General features: G+C 38.8%; 1 long non-coding RNA gene across 15 annotated transcripts in view; it reads left to right on the forward strand.

The window, feature by feature from the left end:
• Positions 1-24,726, forward strand: part of LOC144245989 (uncharacterized) — a 407,049-nt gene that overhangs the window by 218,671 nt on the left and 163,652 nt on the right. For all 15 annotated transcript variants that reach the window (XR_014954465.1, XR_014954467.1, XR_014954464.1 and 12 more), the window contains one exon: positions 7,622-23,997. This is a non-coding gene — a long non-coding RNA (uncharacterized LOC144245989). The remainder of the gene's footprint in view (positions 1-7,621; positions 23,998-24,726) is intronic.

Genomic DNA, 24,726 nt, shown 5'->3' on the forward strand with positions numbered 1-24,726 from the left:
TATGTTACTATAATCTCTCTAGAAGTATTTTGAGTTGTACTTGCAGTAAGAGAACCATTTTGGAACAGAACATTTTACTGCAGGGTCTGACTAATGTAGGGGTTACATATGTTGGGTTATGTGGTATGTTTGAATATTTTGTGGTGGTTTGTGGTCCCTTGATATCCATAAAATCATTGCTTGTACTCGTGACAGGAGCCCTAACATTCATAAATAACCTGTGCTACTTCTTTTTCACTTCCTGATGGATAATTGGTATGTTGCCTAAAACTCCAGATCCAGCAGAAGTAGTCCACTGGAAAATATAATTCTTCCTAGTGATTTGGGTAATAAAAATGTCAGTCAGGCTTAGGCAAGGATGCTAAAGCTTTTCTATTGAAGTCTGTGTCACAGGATAAATATGTGCGTGTGTTTTAACCCACATTGTTTCAAAGAGTTCCTTTGGCTGGATCAGAGAGATAGTGTGATCTCCATGTATGGATTTGGGTAGAAAAATGATGCTGAGATACTTCTACTGTATAAGTTTATAGATAGTGTGTTTGAAGGGAAATGCATAAAAAGGTTCTATGGATGTTCTAAACAACAGAGGAAAGATCTAGGCTTCAGCAACTATTTAGAAGATGAAGGTGAAGACCTTAAATAATTTCTTATAATGACTGGCTTAACATGTGGACAAAGAGATGTCCTTTTGGCATACCTAACTGTAAGCAAAAAAATGCACTGCTGTTTGTAGTTTTCATCTTTATGCTACATATCACTAGTCCTTGTTCTCATGGGGCACTTCAAATTTCTAAATATCTGCTAGAAATACAATAGAGCAGAGAGGAAGCAGTGTAGGAGGTTCTTGGAGTATGTGGAAGATAACTGCCTGACACAGCTGGTGAGTGAGCCAGCCAGGGAAGGTGCCCTGCTGGACCTGTTTGTGAACAGAGAACTTGTGGATGAGGTGATGGCTGGATGCTGACTTGGTCATAACAATGACAATTCTTGGAGAAGTAAAGCAGAGGGATCAGCAGAACTGTCATCCTGGACTTCTAGAGGGCAGAGTTTGGCCTGTTTGGGAGACTGGTTGACAGAGCCCCTTGGGAGGCAGTCCTGAAAGGCTAAGGAGTCCAGGAATGCTGGACATCCTTCAAGAAGGAATTATTAAAGGTACCTGGTTTTCTTCAAACCATGCAATCTGTTTTTCCCCCTGCTGCTTAGTCTCCATTTGGCTATTGTCTCTCTGAAAAAGCATGTTGGCTCTGAAAATTTCCTGCTCCCTTGACTGTCTGCTTTTCTTGTGTGTTCTTGCATCATGACTGCTGGTGTATCAAAATGGTCTTGTATTTACTATGCTTATGGATATAGTAGAGAAAGTTGACCAAAGATAAATCTGAGGAATATAGTTCTCAAGATTTGACAAGAAACTTCATTACATGCTAGAAGCTTAATTCTATCCAAATCGATCATCTAAAGCACTAACTGGAAAGATACAAAGAAACATACTGGGCTTTGAAAAGGCTTTTTGAATTTTTTATTTTATGGATAATGTCTTTGAATTCAGTGGATTTACTCTGCTCTGCCATAAAAAAGGAAGATGTGTGAATGTGACTTGTTAATTTTTTTCCTTTGGAATAAGAGTTCTGCTTCTTCAGTATATGGTTACATACTGTGCTAGCTGTATAAAAATGTCAAGTGTTTCATCCCCTTTCTAAACTGGGACACTGCAGAGTGACAACCAAAAGAATTGTTATCTTGATGGCCTGCCAGTCCTTGTCCAAGCAGATCTTTGGGTATGGCCCTCTGCTGTTGTCATCCATCTTTGCACGGACAATAGTTAAGCCTATTGGTAGAGGCATTGCAATCTGTAAGCACTCAGCTGCAAATTCATGATCTGTCATTCTCAGACAAAATGAGGATGTCTCAACAGCTCAGCTAAAGTGAAATGTGAACAGGAAGTCAAAACTGAGCCCATGTACCCTCGTGTCATCTTTAATCTGTTAACATCTAATAGACCTGTTTCTACTGAAGCTAATGGAAAAATTGATTTGCTTAATGGAATATATTTGTCTTAATTATATACTTGTTTTAATTATATGTTCTGAATCTTTTATCACTTCTAGAAATCCCCAAGTGGTTGAGATTTTGTTGTGCTGTTCACTATAAAAGCAAATACATGAAAGCAGAATTGTACCCCAGGCAGTGCAGATTTTCAGCACTGTCATTTGAGAAGTGGATAAGCTAAGGGTAACGGGCACGTCCAAGCTCTCCTCTCCCTGTCCAGTTCTCTTTTTTTATTTTTAAGATTTAAGGATATAAAAGTCTGTAGGAACTGTTGATTTTGGATCACATCTGGTGATTATTTTTTAAAAAAAGGAATCTTTTGCAGTAGCATTGGATGAACTACAATTTCACTGCAATTTCACTACTATACTAAAGTAGAGCATAAAACATGAGAGCTTCTAGCTTCTCATTGAGTCAGGGAGTTTATATATTTATTTTAATTCCCACCACTTTCCATTTCTGTGCGTGAACACTTATGTGAAGCTTTTATCTTTCCTACAGTCTATTGTTCTTACCAGAGGGTTGCCCCAGCTGGCTGAGGTCTGGTTTCCATGGCTGTAGTGTTCACTGGGCTGCTGTTCCCCCTACCCCGTGTGAGCAGAGCTCCTCGGGGCTGGCGGAGCCGCGAGCAGCGCGGCGTTTCCACACCAGCCCATGACCTCACGACCGTGAAACCGTGCACGGAAACCACCAAATGGGTACCAGCTTCTGAATGTGCCTTCCTGTTTTTCTGCTGGTTTTTGACTTGAGCTCAGAGTGTAAACAGACCTTTGTTTTTGTTCCTTAGCACGTCTCTGTGGCAGCTTTCTCCATTCAAGCAGCAGCAGAGAAGTGAGACTTTTGAGTACCACTGTAAATATGGCAGTCTTCTGCCCTGAAAACCTCAAGCTCTTTGCTGAGCAAAAATTGATTGGCCTGAAGTAGTTGTTTTGCTTGATTAAAGAATGTAGATTTGGCTTTTTAAATTTCTAATTAATATTTAAAGCATATAAATTTTTATCCTGCTATGATACTGTAAAATTAATTTTAATACACTCTTAATTGTAGTATCCAAGAAATAATGCAACAAACCAGAAAGTATCTTAAAAAAAACCAACCAAACAAAAGCCAAACCCAAAAACTTACTGTGTAATTGACATTTTTTGTAGTTAAAAGTAGAATCAAGTGTGGTCAGTGGGCTCACAAAGGTCTGTTGGGTCATATACAAGCTGCTGCGTAGGAACTATTTGTTAATAGAATATGAAACATTTAAAATAATTCATGCTGCATTCACCTACACTAGTTTTTACCATCTCTGGCTTTTTATATTCATTGGTTTTGGTGAACTTCAGTATGAAAAAAATGAGTTGAATGTATTTATACTAAAATACAAAATTGTAATTAAAATATTCAGTTTAAAAGTAACTCATATGACAATGTAGATTTACCATCATTTGAACTCCTGACCTCCACTCTGGATAGCTTACTGAAAAATAAGCTTGGCTTTGTCAGATGTTTTGGATTCACTGGGTAAATTTCTTTGTTTTTGCCGGACATCAGCCCAAATGAGCATAGGTTTCTTCTTGTGTAACTGCCATTGACTTTCAGGCATGGAAAATAGCAGATTTTATGTATTCAGAAGTCATATGTATAAACTTGCTGCCAAATAATGAGTAAAATTCGGGGTAGTCAGGTTTGCTAAGGGAAGCATTCAGTGTTTGGTAAATGAAAGAATCCACAAAGGATGAATTATATGCATTCAAACCCATTATTAGCTAGTTCTTAAAATTAAAATGATCATTATTTTACATACAAAATTCAGCCTCTGTTCTAGAGGCAGGTTGATGGAGGGTTTCCCTACAGGGCTGTTTTGTGTCATTTGCTGTTATTGTGCAGCCACCAATCTCTGCTTTCAACTTGAACTGAAAGGGGAGGGACATCTCTGTTCCACACACCAGATCTGTAGGGGATAGAAACTTCTCTGCATTTCTTAGCTGTTATTTGTGTAATGCTCACATCCTTTTACTGCAGACAATTTGAATTACTCACCAGCAGCACTTTGGAGTCAGCCTGGGCCGAAAAGTAGTCACTGCACGTTGTTGTTCTGTGTAGACAAGTGTGGAATGAAACCCAAACCTTGTGAGTGAAATCCACTGGTATTGATAGATACAGAAGCAAGGGAAAATGTGAACACCCAGGATTCCATTTCTTCAGACCAAAACCTCATACTTTGGTTATGTTCCCCTCTCTTCCCTCAAGCAATCCCTTGTTTTCAGTTTAAATGAATGTTTTTTAGACATATTGAAGCCCTTCAGGGATTCGCTAGATTTCCAAGAATAGACACCAGGTCCCAACCATCAGCTTTCCAAGCAAAGAAAATAGAAAGAGGTATTAAATTAAGAAATTTTAAAAAAAAAAATCCAGATTATTCTGCTTCTTCTCAAGCTGGAATGAATTCAGATATCCTGTGGCTGTTGCGACAGAAATTGTGAATGTGTGGAGCATGTTAAAATTTTCTTGTTTGAATAGCATACATGGCTTGACATGACAAGACATCATAGAATGAAGAGGGCTAGGAAATTTTAACTGCTAAAATATTCTCAGGTACAAATGGAGACTATTTTTTCATTGGCAAAAGCTTAGTGTGGGAGACTGGGGTTAATCCAGGTACTCGGGAACAACAAATGCCCATCCTTGATGCAAAGGGTTTTCTTGTAAAATGTAATGCTCCTGCTCCAAAGTCTAGAAGTGTTAGGAATGTGCAAAGAAAAGAATTTGAGCTTTGGAAAAACAATTTACTTTTGACACTTTTTGCTCTTAGGAACAGTTAAGTTGTTAGCTGAACAACTCCTTCCCTTCCCCCTCCAAATTTGGTTTAGTCAAACACACTACATGGAATGACTTCAGCCTTGTTAGTCTTGAAAAATTAGAAATTTGTTTTCAATTCATTATACAGAGAAGTCTCTGGATACAATTAAAGGTAGGACTGCGTTCTCCACTGCCGTAAATATATTTTCTGATCTTCCAGTCTAAGAAAAACTAGAAAGAGGAAGAAAATCAGAACAAAGAAAAAAACTTTGTCATTTGCCATCCCATTTTCCTGCTTATGGTTGCTGATTGAATGGATAGAGGTACATTTTAGTATGCTTACATACATAAATATACACATACTTAGGTTAAGAATTTGGAACCATAAGCTCTTAAAAGCAATCATCTTTTAAGTCTAGCTTTTTTTTTTCCCCAAAACCAATTTGAAAATTCTAGATTTATACTTTACAACCTGTATCATGTATCCTGAGAGTCACATTCAAGTTCCTTGATTTATATTTTTAACATAATGAAATGCTGAACTCCATGAGTCCCTAACCTCAGGTTGGGGAGCCAGCACACTACTAATGACTTTAAAGGCTGTTTCTTTGGAAAACATCTACATTTAAAAAAAAACTGGAGGGTTCGTGACAGATCCCTGATTTTTTTGTGATATCCATGCAACAGAATATTGTTATTAATTTTTTTTTCCTGCTGCACAAGATTTAACCAGCTACATCAGTAAACAGCAACTGTTAAAACAAATTGGATGGATTTCTCTTTCCCAAGCAGTGCATATGAGAAGTACTGAAAAGTGTAAAGGTTCTACTCTTAGAAGATTTAATTACACGTGGTTCTAGTTCAGCATTAAGTTTTGTTGGTAAATAGGTCTCTCAATTTTTTTAAAAGATATTTCTTAATCTCTGCTGTTTTATGTTTTCTCATGCTGCTTCCTTTGTTGATGTTGATAATGTTTGTCAAAGTTTTTGAAAGTTAAAAAAGTGAGTCTAGGAAACTCTGAAGAAAATTTGGTAATAACTGTACCTTTCTATAAGCATAAATAACAGCAAGTTTAAATATTCCTCACTTTTAAGTGGTCATTCTTACCCCTTTGGGTTCTTTGGAGGCATATTGTAAAGATGGGTTGACTGTTAGTCATTTGGGACCCTTATTTTGCAACAACTAATAGGAAAAGGAAATACATTACAGCTGAAGACTCTGGGGACAGGGGTACATGAGAATATACTATAGCTGATGCCTTCGGGGAGTACAGGGTTGCTGTTGCTGTCTCTGCTCTGACGAGAATTATGAAATGCCATGTGTTAATGTCAGAATCCATGTTTATGTTGGTGTCTACATTTCCCCCTCCCCCTTCTTTATCCTAAATTTTTTAGACATCCTTAAGGTCTGGGCTTATCCTTTGCTAATCAGAGTGCAGTCCACAAAATGAAGAAATGGTGTTGCTTCAATAACAAATCCTAGGGAAAGGGGCAATTTGATCTCATGGAGCAGAGGGTAGAATGCTGGCAACCCCTAGGGCAGAAACTCCTGTATTGGTGGAAAGCAGTCCTTGCTGCCAATGTTTGTGCTGGGAAACGCTGCTGCTTTTTGTTTTATCAGCTCGTTTTCTGTCTTCCTTGCTTCTTGACATGTCTTCCTGAAAACTGTTGCATTCAAATGGAATAATTTACAACAATATTTGTAAAGATTCCCTCTGAGCCATTGCTCAGCGTGGGCAATAACAGCAATAACAGCTATTTCTATTAATATGGGGGAGTTTCCCCAAGGCAGCAATACATACTTTACAGAAATGTTTTTGCAAAGTCCTGCACAGTCCCTTTTTTATATTGCAGTAAAAGTTTGTGGTTTAAACCTCTTAGAGGATGCTTATATATAGCAAAATGGAAGTTCCTCTCATGTGAGTGCTGTTAGTGGCCTGACAGATTCTTAGTATTTTTATTGTGAGGTCAAAGAACTACAATGAGGTGCTATTTTGCAAAGGTGCTAGTTAAGAAAAAGGTTTATAAAGTGTTACATAATCCATTCAGAAGCAATATTTCCTTAGCTGTCTTCTCTAGATTTTGGAGTAACTTTGTTTAAAATCTTATGAAGCCTCATAAGTTATTCATGAGCTGTTGAACCAGGTACTACTCTATTTCAGTAATCGGTCTTGAACACATACTCCCATCCTCTGTTGTTCTAAATTAATCCAAATAAGTTTTATTTTCAACAGATCAAAAATAATTATCAGGCATAACTTTAGAAGATTATCCGTTACTTTGTGGAATGACTCCTTAAGAGAAAAAAGACCCAGTACTAAACCCGCTTCTCCTAACACTAGCTACCAATGGATGTCCCTCTGATTTCAACACATGTGATCCTTATTTATATTGTAGGGCGATCAGATTGTTTTGTAAACGGAAAAAGTCCATTGTGATAGTAAATGTAAAGTCAAAAAGGCTCATTTGGGCACAGTGTGTCCCAGAAATGCAAGTGCAAAACCAAGATAATATAAACCTGAGTTCTAGTTACAACCGTGATAGTGATCATCTCTGATCTTGGGTGATAAATTTCAACCCTTACCCCTTTCCTGTCTTCCAACTGACTTATATACATAAGTCTTGTTCCAAAGATTAACCTAAATGTACCTAAGGGATGAAACAATTTTAAGAAAAAGTTACAAACTATGTGAAAAAGCGCTAAATCTCTTTTAATCCATCTGGCCATAATTTGTTTAATGTTTTCTTTCTGTCTTCTCCTATCCCCTCTGACATTTTTCATGTATCAGCAAAAGAAGTGTAAAGCTGAGATGAAGCCTGGAGATTGCCTCTTGCATTGCTACAACTTTTCCTTGAAGAAGGACAGTTGTCTTGAGATTTCCAGTAAATCTTCTGGGTCTGTATATCTGTCTGCCCTGTGAATGGAATACTGAGTGAACTGAGAAAGAGCTCAAAAAACTGGGAGCAGGATCACTGTGTCTGTTATGACTGACAACAATAATCTGACTCAAAAATCATCCAGTTCTTTTTCATTACACCTTGATCCCACCTGGGATCTGGTGTCTAGATCAAGGTAAGTAGGTCTCTACCTAGTTACCTTGAATGCTGCCTCATTACTGGAAAAGAATGGCAGATGCAGCTTGGCCAGTACCACCAGCTCCTACTGCAACTCTGGATTGTCTGAGCAGCTTGGCTGAGGAAACATCAGACTGAAAAATTAAAGGAACAGTAGAGTTCCATGTGCTGGTGGGGATTGTGGCACAGTTTGGAGGGGATATGTCTGTACTCTGCTCTCTGTGCATACCTAAGAAATAGGACTGCCTGAGATGTGACTGTAGAGCTGCTGATTGAGAAATGCCAGCTGATTAAAATGCCATTTTCTCAAGATATTCTCAACAACTCCTATTTTGTGAGTTCTGGAAATATATTTACAGCATATATCTCCTAGGATGACTGATACTCAGTTTTGAAACAACACATTATTACAACCTGCTTATTTTGCTGAAAATGGCTTTTTTTTGAAGTTTTTACTCCTATGAAAAATTAACTTTTTAAGGTGGCCTAATTGGCCCCCTGTCACATTATATTTTACTCTAGGATGCTAATTTGGCATTTGGGGGTTCATTTAGATTGTCATTTATGAAAATGAGAGACAAATAAGGCCTTTGAGTCTATTCCACTTTTAATTTTTATACAAGTGCCTCAAAAGCTCATAGCAACCATCTCAGGTTTTCTACTGAACAAAATATTTCTAACATTATATGTGCCCATTTATCAGCTATATGCTGTGAAATCAGGCATATTTTAACTGGTTTTGCAAGGTAAAAATTGCTATATCAGAATTTTAACTCTGTAAGACATATGGTGATAAAAAAGACAGCTAAAAATTTATATAGATTTTCATTTAAAATGCCTCACAAGAGGTCTTGGCAACTTCTGTCAGCCTCTCATAGCAACAGCAGTGAGAGAGAGCATTTGGCTCTAACAAGAAGATTATCTCATTACATAGGACAGCAATATAGAGACAAGAGACAAAATACTCTGTACTAATTTTAGGTTCCACTTGAATCTGTGACATGTATTTAAACTTGTCTTCACAGCATCCTCATTTGGGTTGAATCTCTTCAACAACATCTGATTTGAACAGATCCTCAGTGAACAGCATAACTTCTTTGTGCTGCTCCAGCTTCCTGTTTGCTAGTGGAAGTCTTTTACATTTATTCTGGTACCTTTCTCTTACAGATTTTTTCATCAGTATCTAACAGAGCAGAGTTTTTTCTGAAACCAGTATGTGAGAAACCACATGTTCAAGCTGCCAGAATTCAGATGACATTTCAAGTGAACTTTAGTTTTTTAGTCCTGTGTGTTTTAAAAAATTGTTATTAGGAATCCGCATGAAGTACCCCCTTAAATGCTACTGATTTATATTAGTAATTTGATTTTATCCTTTTTAAAAAATCATCTTAAGTCACTTCTAGACAATCTGTGCACAGTCAGTGAAGTTATTCTAATTCTGTAGCATATTTTGTGTTAGTACCGGGTGGAAATTCTGGGTCACCATACCCAAACCTGATCGAGCACCCATGTGCTGCTCCATCAGCTCAGATAACTTGAAGTCGACTTCTTTTCCTGGCTGGGGATTCCCCAGGCTCGGGGAGCTCTGCAGCTGGTGCTGTCTCTGCACAGCTGGCTTTGTGCATGAGCACAGAGCTGCAGCTGCTCGTGGGGTGCCCGTGGGACCAGCCCCAGCCTGAGCACCCAGGCAGCTCTGGGGCTGCTCTGACACTCAGGGGTTGTGCTTTTCAGAGTCTGCTCTCATCCTAAAGGTACTGGAAATACTGCTTTAAAAATCAGAAAAGGGGGGGAAAAAAACACCCCTCCCTCTACAAATTTTTGACTGCAGTGATCCACAGGTGGTTTGGATTACTTGACTATAATCTGAACTGTTGGAGTTATATATGAAATATCTCCCTCCCATGCTCTACTGAATAAGCCCAACATAAAAGCTTAGGACTTAGGATGTTAGGAACATAAATCCTATTGAATTTTAATGGAATTTAGGGTGTTATTTGGTCTCTTCTGAAAAATTAATTCAAAATCTGTGCAGGATTAGAGGAAACTCCCACTGTGAACAAAACTTTTTCCCAATAATGCACACCTTTTCCTGAAGCTTCTAGCCACTGTTACAATCTTCAAAATATCACTTCATGCCTGAGGAGTCTGGAAGAAATCATTTAAAGTTTCCCTCAGTACACTAGGCTGCAGACTGGTCTAATTTGCAGCAGCAATTTCTATTGCCCCATGAAACTTTGGATTTTCCTTTCATTTAAGTTAATAGAATTTATATAACTATATTAAGAGTTGCTTGAGGTAAAGAATATATTAGATAAAGGCTACAACAGAGGGTTTTCCTCTTTTTTTTTTTTTTTTAATAGTGAATTAGGTGGTTTCTGGTGTTATTTTAATTGAAATTCTGTAACATGTATGTTTTTCTTAAAAAGCGAACTTCCCCTCGGTTTGTGACAGCTTTTCAGGCTTTAAAAATCCTAGGAACTACAGTAGCCATCTTAAGCAATATTGCCAATATTTCTTCATCCTAAGGCTCCGTTACCCCACTCAACACGACTGTTCTGCCCTGCAGAGTCTGCCTTTGGGGTCCTGCAACTGCATATGGTCTGCCCTGTCTTCTGCTTTCACCATAGGGCAGTTCACAGGTTGTGTTAAGTGTTGTAAAAGGACTTGCCAGGCATCTCTCAGAGGCAGAAGAGTTCTTGTTTGAGACAGTTGTATGTTGCTATTAGCTGTCAGCTATCAGCTTGCTGTTCTTGCCCTGTTCCTCTCCTAGCTGAGCTAGCTGCATTCCCAACTCCCAGAGGAGGAATCTCCTGGTGCTGTTTGGCTTCCACATTATTTACACTGAAACATCCTTGTAGGAATGGAAAGAAGCAAAGGTCATGTTAACAGCCCCATGTTAAAGGTCAGCAATGCCATGGTAACAGTGGAAATCCATCCAGCTGCCTGCAGAAAAGTTGAACCCCTTATGAAGAGGAAACAACCCAAATAAACAGGGAGATAGATAAAAAGCAATATCTTCGCCCCGAGCCACGCGTCGAGTGGAAACGAAACATTTGTGAGCTCCTTGGGTATTTCCTATGCATAACTTTGAACTGCCTTGCTCAAAGTAAAATCCACAGCAAATATTTCAAAAAAATAAGCACCTTGCAAACGTTCTGCCTCTCAACCCAAGGCTTTCTTTTCGCTGCAAATGTGTCATGCAGCCAAGGGTTGTTTAGTATCCTTCCTGTGCCTTCAAGTGTGACTTTTATGGGTGACGTTATGTTTATGGGTCTTTGTTCATCCTCGGCCTCATGTACCCCACTGCTGCTTCCTCTGAGGCTTTGCCGCCGCGCCGCGGGGTGTTAATTTCCTGTTTTGAGTCTGTCACAGGCAAATTCAGAGCCTCGATTAAAACACAACACACAGATACATGCTGCTGACAAAGGCACTAATAAAACTCTAAAGTTTAAAGGTGGCCCTGGTGTTTCCTCACCGAGCAGCATGAGGACCTTTCACCTCTTGAAGACATGCTGTTTGTAAGGGTTTCTTTTCTTTTTAATTAGGGCTCGCCTGAATGGCTCTTAGCAAACTGTTCTAGCATTTGGTGTGTTTGGTTTATGGATGTATTGACTATAAAACATGCACAGCTTGCTTGAGCTTTTCTTTCAAAAAAAACCCCCAAACCCTAACAAACCCCAAACAAAACTTATCAAACTTACAGGAAATGCAAAGAGGGAAGAAAAAAAAAAAAAGGCTTAAGCACTAAGTGTGTTGATTAGGGTGATGGGTCTGGTATGTGGGTCCCTGCAAGACACATGCTTGGGCATCTGTATTTCCTGACCTCTTATCATGGTCACTGAGCAGTAGGGGTGGGGAAAAAAGCCGGCTTTTTCTTGCTTTAGTGAAAATCCTTTCTTTTGCACTCACATTCACAAGTGGAAAACGTAAAAATGTCATCACTTAGGCATGAATTTTTAGAGGTTTTGCCTTGCTTTTTTAGCAGTGTTTCAGCCTGCTTATTTTAGACTATTCTGTAGAGTCAGCTCTAAGAAGAAAATAACTTTTCCTATTGCCCAGTATGGTGTTTTTTTTTTTTTTTTCTTTGCTCTTTAGTGTGATGTCTTGCTCCTAGCACCACTGTAAAAGCCCTTCCCCTCTGCATAAACTCTGCACACGTGCTTACAATATTGCATTTAAAACTTGGACTTGTTCTAATGGAGGCCTTGCTATTTTTCTACAGTTTTGGGACATTTTTTTTCTATTTTCAGTAAAATATTGTTTATTTCTGTATCCTAATTAACTTTAACCTTTACAAGTATATTTGAAGTTTCTTACCTAGTCATTCTGATGTACGACTGCTAGTTTGCATGTCTACTACATCTATTTAGAAACCCAAATACCTCATCACAGTTCCCTCATAATCAAAAGGGAAATTCTAGAGTTTCTCTAGCAGTCTTAGAGATCCCTCTTGCAAGGTACCTGATATTTAACGAAACTTAATTATAAGGTTAATTATATAGAGAGAACAAATTCCGTAACCTGATTTCTTGCAGATATGGCTGTGCCCCTCTCCCTCATATTAAAGGAAATACCAGCTCTTCATAGCTTTTAATCAGAAATGGCATTTAAAGTCTTGTAGCATCTGCTTCAAGATGCTCAGTGACTCAGTGGCTGTCTTTAAGATTGCCATGTCGTCTTTCTTCTTTGTCCTCCACTGTCCTGTGTTTGAGCTTACCTGAATGACTTTTCATCTCTCCTGTGTACTCCACTTCAGTGGCACCCTGTGCTCACACCCAACTTGTCTTTCCCTGTGAAATCAAGCCCCAGTGTGGCTGCAAGGATAACAGCAGGTCTGTTGCATGGAGAGGGCACCTGGAGGGGTAAGCCTCACACATGCTGGAGATGTTGTGTGTCATCCTGTGTGCTTTTTGCTGGTATTGGATGGACAAAGGTAGCTTCCAACCCCACATTTCCTCTGCTTTTGCACTGCACTATTTCCTACAGCTAAGCTTCATAGCCTTTTGCTGTGTCTGTGGGTTCTTAGACCATCTGTCTATGCTGTGTGGTAGTAGAAGGAAGAAACTGCATTTGTAAATTAACTACTCCTTATGACCTGCCCAGTGAGGTCACAGTACTAAGGTGGGCTAGCAGGAAAGGTGGTCTGGTCACACCCTCAGTGGCTCAGGAAGTGACACTGTGTGCCTATAAGGTCACTTTGCCAGGTCCTGTGGGGCAAGCCCAAACAAATCTTTTTGTTGTTTTAAAGCAAGTAAACTGCTGCAGACTCTTGCTTGTGTGGACCTGACTGAATCTTATCTGATCTATTTGAGTTGCTTTATTTCATTTTCTCCTTCCTTTATTTTTCTGTCAGTTGTGGTTTGTCCCCAAGATCTTATCTTCTTCTTTGTCCAGTTTTCTTTTCCCTTTCAAGTCTGTTTCCACGTCTCCATATAGCTTGTGCTATTCCATCTAAATCCTCAGCAAGGAGGGAGAAGAAAACCCAAACTAAAATGTTACTAAGAGCTGTTGTGCTGTGTGTTGTTTCTGCAAACTGTTGATTTCCTAGACTGTTGTTTCTGTGTTGCCTATTTAGATGTCAGCGTGGGCAATCCATGGATAGGAAACCACTCTTGCAAAAGGTGAATATGTCAGACTTCCTCAGAATAGGTGGATTTTTTTGGCAACAAATGTGATTATTAATTCCATGTAAGGAATTAGTATATTTCTTAGTACAGACTACGCTCTGTATGTTCAACAAAAAAAGGAGCTAAAATTACACTATTTCTTATAGGACTTCAGGCTTCATTGTTGAAACAAGCTCTAAAATTCAAATTCCAAGTAAGAAAATTTTGACTTACAAGTAAGCCTAAAGTTTTGCTTGTGACAGACATTTTGTGCTACTAGTCCTTTACAAAGAAACTGCTGCAAAAGATGGCATAATCAGATATGTAGGTATTCCTTTTATACTGACAGTATACCTAAGATGCAACAGGATGTGATGACTCTGTGCTCCTAAGGTGTAGCTGGAAAGGATAGGGAATGAAAAATTACTACAAAACTTTCAGCTAAGTTAGAGCATTCATAGGGCATCCTTAACTTTCCCTAAGGCTGGGTTCAGTGCATTTTAAAATATTCTCCTATCAGGAAAGAAGTCCATTTCTGCTTTCAGAATGTGTTATTGTTACTTGCTATGGCTGAGTTGACCTAAGGATTGGTAGGAGAATTAAGCTGTAAGTCTTCTGAGACAGCAATTCTTTGTTTGAATCTGCACTATATAAACATCAATATGGGTGGCAGCCCATAAATGAGATCGAGGCATGCTGCTATATATGTATGATACAAGTGTTCTGCATTGTTCAATCTTTTTCTGTTCTGAAATGCTACATTCTTCATTGGTCATGCCTTCAAAGTTTCATCTATAAGGAATTGTACTTCGTAGTGATAAGCTCTTTATTTTTTTATTTTTTTAAAGCTAGATGTTAACAGTGTGAGAGCAGCCATTATATAACTGGGATGAGCTGTGCAAGAATGAGAAATGTGATTCATGTTTTAAATGAGTTAAATGTGATGCCTTCCATATGCAGGATATATATCCTTCTCTCTGAATAAGACACAGATCTCATGTGAGTCATGGGTTCTATGTTTTTTACAAAACATCTGTGAGTTCTGACCTTTCCATGCATATGAGCAAGAGCACTGGTGTACTCACACGCTGTGGAACAAACTTCACAGAGCATAACAGAGTAAATCTTGGAATGCATGAGAAAAGCTAATGTAGCTGGAGGCCAGTGGCAACATGGGGTGACACAAAAGGCCAGACTAACTTCCCAAGGCACTGAGTTGTTTTAGCTAGTCCAACTGCAATGGAGGCGTTGTCAGGGTTTCTCAATTTTCTGAGTTATGCGGCTGCTGTTCCTAAAGTAATTCAAGTGCAAGAATGGCATGAAAGCAAAGCACTGGGGCTGTTCCAAACTGTTTTATATTAAAGTCATACCTAGCACAGGCTGTGTCTGCCGTGCCATGAAACAGAACTGTGAGTGCTGACTGTCACTGTGAAGGACACAGAATGAAGCAGCATCATTAAAGTGGATCATTAGCAAATTCCATAAGTGTCAAAGGTGTTTATCTGGTCTGACCCTGGTTTAAATTGGACTATTGCCTTGCTTGTCTCCTGGCTACTCAGGGCTGCATTTTTCCTCTTGTTGTCCAAGAGTGTGCATTCTTTCTCTTTAATGCCTTCCCTGTATTACTAGTTTTTCTTTGTTAAAGCTCTCTCAAACTTTGTTCACTTCTGTATCTGCTCTCTCCTCACTTCTTTGTAATCAAGCCCAACCATCTCTTTAACAGCCACCCTTCATGCTTCTATTTGTAGCAGTTTACCTGTTCCTGTATCTGGTAGTCATGATGGCCCACTAAATTATTTCCTGATATTGTCCTCTCCCCTCCTCCACCCCCTTCTCCCACCCCACTGTGAAGCCTCCAGCATGGGTCTGTTGAAGGGAAACTGCTACCATTCTTCCAGTTTAAAAAGAATGAATGGAGAAAAACCACACTAAACAACCCAAATGTCTTGAGATGGCATCTCCCTCAGATCTGCAGCAAACTCCCTGGAAGCAGAAAGTGTATTTAATAGTGTATAGAAAAAGTTGTTGATTGCTAAATGCTTCAGACTGGATCACAGCTCCATCACAATTGCATTAAGATGGTCACAGTCCTGACTTGCTGTATCTGCAATGAGTTAGATGACAGACAGAGCTTTTTCTGTCATTCTGAGAAGAATGGTTTCAACATGTCTCTATCAAAGTTTGGCTAATGTGATGGAGATGCAGCACAGCTGCAGAATATTTTTGCTTGCATGCTACAAGAGTGCTCTTTCAAATTATTTGCACCTTGCAAGTTGAATTTAACAAAAAATTACATCATTCGTTTTTTTGTTGAAGTCCAAATAGATGATGCAAGATAAGAGCCTAGTGCCAGGAAAATCACTGAATTTATGGAATAAATCTGTTGAGCTGTAGGCTTCTGAGGGTCATCAGCTTGATCATGAACAGGCTGAAGAAGGGCTGTAACTGTTTTTCTAGAATCTAGCGTCAAAGACAGACCCAAAATGATTTAATTGTTATAAATGGCTATGATATGAAAGAGGTTGCAAACTTACATGCTGTAGACCTTCAGATTGGTGAGAACCACGTAGTTGCTGAGGATACTTGTATAGACCAATAAAAATCTTGCCAATATTGCTATGACAGGAGTCACTAGATGGCAATATTACCTGTACTCTTACAAATCCAAGTGTATGAGCATTGTCCAGCCTGTGGAAAAGGTGTGCCTTGCTCTGTAGAGGTTTTCTGTAGTGGGAGCTCAGAACAGCCATAGGGGCTTTCCAACCCATTCTGAATGGGAAGATTACTTGAATGCTGGTAACTGCATTCAGAGCGTCCAACAAGCCACTCTAATGGTGTACCCACCAATTTCTTTTCACATAACTGTACCAGAAGCACAGAGTGATTTAGTGTGTATGTGTCCTACTCAGCTGTGCCTGCTGCCAGCAGGGAAGTTGTAGTGGGGGGCAGATGGGAGGTAGCAGTCAACTGGAGGTGTTTCTGTAGCCCCACTCACCTCAATCTGCCAGCAAATGTGAGTTAAGACCCCTTTTAATCTTTTCACTGGAGGCTGTACTGCCAGGGCTTCACATCTGCTACTACTCAGAGAAGCTGAGACTATCCCTCTTCATTCAGGGCTTTGCGGGTTTTGCACATGGTTCTCATTTTGTGTGAAGTTGATTTTAGGTATGTGCTGTAGAGGTTGTGCTAATCTACCAAAAATTGTGTAGGATTTCAGTTTAGGGTTTTAGTACCTCTGTGAGAATTATGCTTAAGAATAATGCTCTATATTTAGCTGTTTGCAGGTGATTGAGAAACTGTCTAGATAAGGTATGTGATACTAATAACTGTGGGTGCTGGACTTGGCTCATTTTGTTGAAGTTTTCTTGCTAGAAATCTGCAGCCATGTTTTACTTGGCTTTTCACTTGGCTTCTTTTTTGAATTCAAATTTTCATTGACAAATTTATGACTGGCTCACATAGGTTGTCTGAAAATCACAGAACTGTCAAAGTATGCAAAAGGTCTGCCTTTCTGCCCTTTTTGCTGCACATGTTCTTTCTATTGTTAACTGATTTGACTAAAAAAATTAATTGAAAACAGTCTTAGGAGGACCCCAACTCAGAAAAGTCACAATGCAGTTGGGACTGCATTAATTTCTTCTTAATTTACATGTGAATGCAAAACAATAAGTAATAACATCATTGCTACAATAAAGAATATTATTTGGAATAGATTAGTAGTTTTCCTTCTCTCCATATTGTCCAAAGTTTCCCATCTGTGATGAGGACATTGTACTTTTTTTCTTGCAGTCACATATCCTATCAGGAAAGCCCATCCCAGGCTCACATGTGGGATATCCTTTTCTCAACTCTATAGTCAGTAGAGTAAGTCTGAGAAAAAATATTTTTTCCTTACCTGCATCATATTTTCTATTTGTGAATTAATTCTTGAAGAAAATTCAAAAGCCTATTGTAAGTAACACCCTTGAAATGGGAAATACTGATAGGAACAGCTTCATCTTGCAAATAAACAATAGAAATACAGACATTTATTTTTTCCCCTCACTAAGGAGAAAATAATTCACACAACCCCTATGGAGGTCACTGCATTTACTCTTATCATCCTGAAAAAAACCAAAAGAGAGACTTGTGGAATATGAGCTTTTGAGCAACAGTATAGATTGCTAACCAAACAGCTGTGCTACCAATCTATCCTCCCCCTGTCAGTCCCATAACCTCTTACATTGGTGCTCATCTCCCTGGATGGATTTCATGCATAGACATTTACTAGTAGACATGTACTAGTAAAGATTCATGAAAGAAGGACTGATGGAGAAGGCATCTGTCTATTAATTGGAATTATTTCTCTAGCAAGTATTAACACAAGAAAGAGTGGAAATTTGGTAAATCTTTCTTCTGAAGTTCTGAACACTCACTTGAAATACTAAAATTGTATTCACTAGCAACAGCACTTATTTGGGCTACTTGCCCTGTACTTCCTAAGCTGCTGGATCCAAGTGGTGTTACTGAAAGCCCAGGCTGAGAATTGCCAGGCCAACTTGCTTTGCAGAGCACCAGCGTTTTTCCTGACTCTTATGTGCCCTTGGTGAGGGTCTCTGGTGAGCACTAGTGCTGCTGCTCCTCATATCAAGGGAGGAAATTGAAATATACTTGAATTAGAAACAGATGACTGGAATTTAGAGATGAGTTAAAACTGCTATAAGCAAAGGGCAAGAGTGATATAATTAGTCTGTCTTGAGACAGGTTTGCTTATGTTACTTGTTAGAGTCCTTTCTTATTGCTTTAAAAAGTATCCAAAGAGAAGTGAAGATACAGACAGAACTCTTGGAAATGAGCTCTATAGTTCCCTTTTAGATCCAAAATGTCCCAAAGCAAAATGCCAGAGCCTGATTCCCTGTTGGTCCAGATCTTGCACAGGTATGATTTCAATGGAATCAGTAAGACTGTTTAAAACTGAGATGGGAAGTAATAGATGCCATTGGAATTATTCCCTCTCTGCCTGCTGAAAATTTGGCTAGGCCTCTTGATAAATAACAAGAAAATTAAAATATGTAGTAGAATCTGTCTCCTTAATTTTGTACATGTTTGAGTCGCTATTTAATCTACAGGACTTGTATCTGTTTTACAAGCTTGAATTTGATGATGAACTTTGTCTCTGTGGTGATCTCTTATCTATCAGCATCCGTAAAGGGTATTAAACTGAAACCTCCCAAGGAGGAAAGTGGTCCCCATTACTTTTGGGATACTTTGTCCAGTGCTGGCTGTGCTCCAGGAGTGTGGTGATGTTGACATCCACTGCACTGATGTGTTGGTTGATGTAACACTGCTGAACGACTTGGACAGCCTTGGTTTTTCAAAGACCTAAAGCAACTGAAAAAGTGAAACAAATCCAGTAACAGATTAGTTCAGATGCTGAAGACAAACGAGGATTTCTGTACATAAAGCTTGGTTCTCGCCTTGTCCTTTAGAGCCCTTAGCTGTTTGCTAGACTCTCTGTGTCTTAAGTGCTGTGAATGGGTGCACTAAAGCCTCTGATCAAATGAATACAGAACTGCAGATAATTAATTCCTGTTACAGCTGCAGGAGTTGAAGAATAACTTATGCCAAAGTGCAGAACTGTTTCATTGCTGCAAACAGCAGAATATTCGGCATGTTCATGCTGCTTTTCTCAGAAAACCTAGGTGAAAGGGGTGATGGAAACACCCACTTCAGTGCCACAGACTCATCTTGTGTGGCCAACATCAGCCTAAGGTAATGAAGGGAGCTCTGACTTCAGAAGTAGCAATGATGGAAGCAGTCAAATTGTTTTGTGTGCAAGATGTGAGATTATCAGAGAATTTTGAAAAAATTCATGGAAGCTTGTATTTTTCAGGACCAGTACCTTTATTTGCTGTACAGTGATCTGTACAGAGGACCTTCATCTGTAGCTTCATAATCCTCTATAATTGTAATGGATTATTGGAACTAGAAATATAAAATTATTAATTTCAAGTATTCCTTTTTTTTCCCCGAAATGTGAGTTTGTTGATTTTTCTGTGTTTCATAAGAACATAAAGGTTGTAAGCATTTTTTCCCCCCAATGGGGAAAACATATTCTTTTCCATCCTTTGAGATGTCTTAATTTTGACCTTAAATGCTAGAGACGATTTTAAATGCCTTACTGTTTTAATGAACAATACATGCATTTAGCAATGTAGTCTATTTTTACATCTATATGTTAACTTTATTCAGATCTTTCTAGAAAGTTCCAAACTCTAGCCTATCATGTGGGATATCTTCTGTTTCTCTGCTTATGAAACCAGTTCTGATTTCTGACCCACCTTCCATATAAAAAAGGACCGTAGAGCATCTGGTCTGCTGCTTTTGATGTTTCTTTGCTCTAGGAGGCATGTGTGGCTACTTGGAGGAAGAAGAGTTGATTTTCCCATTAAAGGTTTAGGGTGGTTTTGGTAGCAATTTAAGGCTTGTTGGCACTAATGCACAGTGAACAGTCACAGTGTTAACCTGCCTGGAGAAAAGGCAGTTTGGCTGGCTGCTGTGCAGCACTGTTCAGTGAGATCCCTTGTTTTCCTGCCTTCCTGTCTGCTTTCCACCCCATTCAGCCACAGGAGCTGCCAGGTTATCCTGACCCAAGTGCAGCTTAGACTCCCTGTTGGTGAAGGCTGGGGGTCACTGTGTATTTTCCCTTTCTTTTGCTCCGTGCCCAGACTGGCGTGCCAGGCAGCTGGTGAGGCCTGACACAGCTGAACTCGCACTGCCCTCTCTTAAGGAAATGCTGCAGGCATTGTCAGCTTTAGGACAGATTTAAGTGTGTGTTGCGCTAATTAAGTTGTGCAAAGGAAAAATGCTGAAGGATCTGCATGTCTGGCTATTATGATTTTCCAAGTAATTACTAATGTTTGACATGCAGGAACTGCCAGTTTTTGAATTGCTGTTTTGTTATTGTTAAATTATAGTAAGAAATTACTTTGTCTCCATAACATTGTCTAAAATTGAAAGTACAATTAACAAAAAATCAAATTTTCCAGTTTGTTGCAAAGAAGCATCTGCAAAAATACTCCAGAGGACATGATGATAACCACAGTCTGCAGCTGTTGTGTTTCTCAGACCTGCGGTCAATGTTGATTTCAGTTTTGTACTTCATGTAGGAATTCAACTTGTATTTATAAAGTGTTGTATCCACTCCTTGAACAGGGGATGGGTTTGACAGTCTAGAAATAAATATTGTACAGAAATAGAAATTAATGTTGTTAGAAATTAGGTAATTTACTGAACAATTCTTAATCAGAAATTTCATTACTATTCACTACTTTTTAGAGAGCACAGAATCTCCAAAGCAGAATAGCAGTTAAAACCATATTTTATCATGGTTAAAATTAATTTAAGAACTCAGGAGCAGGCTGTGTTTGAAGAAATGTTTTTAGAAGAAAGGATGACTTATTACCATTACTTATCAGACTGGAACGCATTGGCGGGGTGCTTTCCACCTGAGAAATTGCCCTCTTCAGAGTTTCATGAGGCCTTTTGTGATGGTGGAGTTCAGACTTAAGGATCTTGGAACAAAGACAGCTTTAACTCAAGATTGTACAATTAGGACTCTGTAGCATTACTAATGATGATTACAGTGTTTCAGTTTATCATGGAAGGGTACCCAGTGATTATTTGGCTCCTTTTGAGAATCTCAATCCATATACATAGCTTTCCACTAGGAAACATCTGTTCCTGAGTGGTCTGACGTTGAACCTCAACTTCCTATCATGTCCAATGCAAAGATGTTGCCTGCTGGTGCTTATTAAAGAAGAAAAAAAAGAGAAAAGCATGCTTGGTTAATAGCGCCATGCTTTGGGGATTTCACTTGTCATCTATGGGGTCACAAAAGAAAAACTTCCCCACAGTTAAGTCATAATTTGATGTGTATATTTTGGGTTCTCTGGTCTTTCTCCAGAGCACAGGAGACTAAATCACTTTTTACTGTGGTTAGGCAGGGTACATTCTTTGGGCAGCATTACATTCTCAGGGATCTGGTTCATGTTTCCTTGTAGACATGTTTGGGGCTAAGACTGCTGGATTTTAGGTCAAATATCTTTTGATTGTCAGAGTCTATTGGATTTTTTTTCTTCTTCTATGTAGATTCACTGGACTATTAATTCCTTGAATAGGCAGAGGGCTGCTTCAATTCAGACTGAGATTAATCTCTGCAATTAAACCACAAGTCTAATTTGATGTTGCAAACTAAAGAAATATTTTGCTACAACACGTGTATACTAGATTCTCCTGATTTCTCTTATTCTTCTGCAAAAATGTTATGAAAATATCCTTGCTATTTTTAATCTAGCTGGTAACAATATGCAATCTTGCTTCAAGCTTCCAAGCATCTCCCTTAACCTGTGCCAAAAAGTCCAAAAGCTGTTTTAAAGCTGTGATTAAAATCTTTCATTAGACCTGAAAAAAACTTCCTCCCCAAAGAAATTGAATTATGATTTTATGGAAACATCAGCTACAACATAATAGATAAGGAAAAACATAGAATTCCACTGCAAGGGTGGTGTTGTAGCACAGTTTAAAGGACCTGATGGCAAAAAGCTAGATTTGATGGTTTTATGAATCTTTGTATACTTCTGTTCCTCTACAAGAAGCCTTTCCTGTCAGAAATTCAGTGAACTTTGCTACCCTCTCTTAGACTATAGCTATATGACAGGCTACACAACATCTATTTGAACTCCTCTGAGTTGGAAGGTATCTTCAGTATAAAGCTTAAAAGCGGTCTAATTTAAATGGGCACTAAAATTAAGTTGGTGCCTAAAGTCTAATCGAACTTACTATAATGAATCCTTTAGAGGGAACTTATTTTACTATTGATTTATTTGTATGGGGATATTTGAAAGGGGTCTTGAAAGATATAAGAGAAATAACTTCATTGAAGTACAATTAAATTTGTATCATGGAGTCTGATGCATACAATTTGAACATTAGAGGCAAAAATAGATTCTTTGAACTTTGTGATTAGAAGTGGAGTCCTAATTTTTTTTCTCTTTAATATAAGCAGTAAAGAACAGCTGCTGCTCCAATAAATTAGAACTCCATCAAGAACTGAGAAGGTGATTATACTGTACTAGAGGAATGCAGGACAAGAAAACAAGAAGAATAGGAATTGTTTGCCTTCTACTCAGAACTACACTGGTGGTGGGAATGGAGCAGAATAAAGGAAGAGTGGAGCAGAAAAGACTCGGAGAAGAAAGACCCTGAAATTGGAGTGCAAAGCCTTTGCAGTATTCAGTGTAGATGGACTGCAGAAAAACAAAAGCTGCATAGATATTCTTGCTTTTATCTCTTTCCTGAGTGATGGATGTCAGGGATTTTTTCCACTAGCCCAGCTTCTGTGCTGTCTTCACACCTGAGGGAATTTGGCCTCCTGCTACCTGCAAATGGGAGTAGCTGATAAGGGCTGTGTGAGCATGTGCACTTAGCACGCAGCTGTGACAGACCCCAGTGGTCATTGCATTATTTCAAGGCTCAGAGTGACAAAATTTCCCTCTGTGTGTAATTGTTACTGAAACTCTCTCTTCTTTTTTTTTTTTTTTTTTTTTTTTTGCTAATGACATGGAGTGTAGAGGAGGTAAAGTTACTCATATTGCCACCCTGTTCTCTGAGCATATTTAACCTGTGGGTCACTCCAGGTGTGTGAATTGAATAGTGATATGGTTTGCTGCTTTGAATGCAGTTGCTAGTATTCAATTTCCTAACAATTTGCTGGAGGCCTTCAGAGATTAATGGCTAAACACAAACCTACTCATGCTTGTACAACAAAATATGCTCTCTAAATTCTATGTAATATCAACCCTGGAAGGCAGAAGGACTAAAAATTGCTAATTCTCCAATCAGTAATAGTATTTTTTAGTAATTTCTTTATAGGTTCTATGAACAATATTTGAATATTACTTTGTTTACATGTAATTCTGGATTTAAGGTGGCTGCTCGTGTCTTTGCCATACTATACCCCACGCAGGTCTGTGTATCTGCAGGGCGTTGTATAAAATCTATATTGCAAGAGAGATTGGCTCTGTAATTCTACTGTCAGTGAGCCTCTGTGTAAGTACTTACATAAGAAATGGCAGTATCTCTTGTTTTCTAAGCATAATAAACAAAACAATGAATATTTCTCATTTTATATTTCTTTTTTTTTTCTGCAGACAGAATCTCCAAGATTTATTCAGAATTTGTTGTATCTAGTTAAGAGGTTAGATTTTAATGCAGACGTAGCATGTGGAGTTGTAGCTCCCTTATGTTTTGAAGTTTACATTTGCAAATGTTTGTTTTCAACCACTATTCATGTTTCCTGCTTCTTCAGTACAAATTTTGTTCTGCTATCAGCCTGTCATTATTGATACAGGAATATCTCATGGATTACTGTGAGTGCTTCAAGAGTCTGTCAGCTAGGAGATCAAAGTCTATTTGAAGGCCTCTACTCTCACCCCTCCAGACTGGTGAGTAATCTGTACAATTGTTATAGAAGAAGGTAAGTATAATAGAGGAGGTGTAAGACATAGCTCATGGGCTATGGTCAATACAAGTGTTGCTTGCAATCTATATTTGAGTTGTTTAAGTTGATTGTCCACTATGTGGTATAGTAGGGTTCACAGATTTTGCCCCAAGATATAGTCCTTGATGTGTGTACACCTGGTACATTGTTCTGCTTTGCTTTGTGCACAAAACTATGCCACACCACATTGCTTGGGACCTTATGGTGAAATAGAGAAAGACAAAGATTGTGATTACCTTTCATTCTTATTGACTATGTTAATCCCAAATGGCTAAACCTCTTTTTGCAGTAGAGATCAAATCCAGGAGGGGCCTTCACTTAAGGAAAAGAAGTAATTTTAAGTCATTGAGCTGGACTCTGAATTTCGTGAGAGACAACTCTTGTTTTGGTTTGTAGGACTGTGCTGGAATTGAAAAGACTCTTGGCACAACATAGAGCTAAATAACAGCTTTGAGATTTGGCCCCTAGGAATTTCCTGTTTAAAAAATGCTGGGCTTGGCCATGAACTTCGTATATGCAGTGCACACAACGCCAGATGTGAGTTCTCTCTTTAGCAAAGCTGAGGGAACTGATGCACTCCTGGATTTTAGCAGGATCTGCAGAAGCTCTGACAGTTGATAGATACCAATGTTGTATCTGTAACTCATGAGTTGCCATAATAACATATATAGTA

The sequence above is a fragment of the Lonchura striata genome, chromosome 3 (assembly GCF_050655825.1).
Source record: "Lonchura striata isolate lonStrDom1 chromosome 3, ASM5065582v1, whole genome shotgun sequence".
In the NCBI taxonomy this organism is placed as follows: Eukaryota; Metazoa; Chordata; class Aves; order Passeriformes; family Estrildidae; genus Lonchura; species Lonchura striata.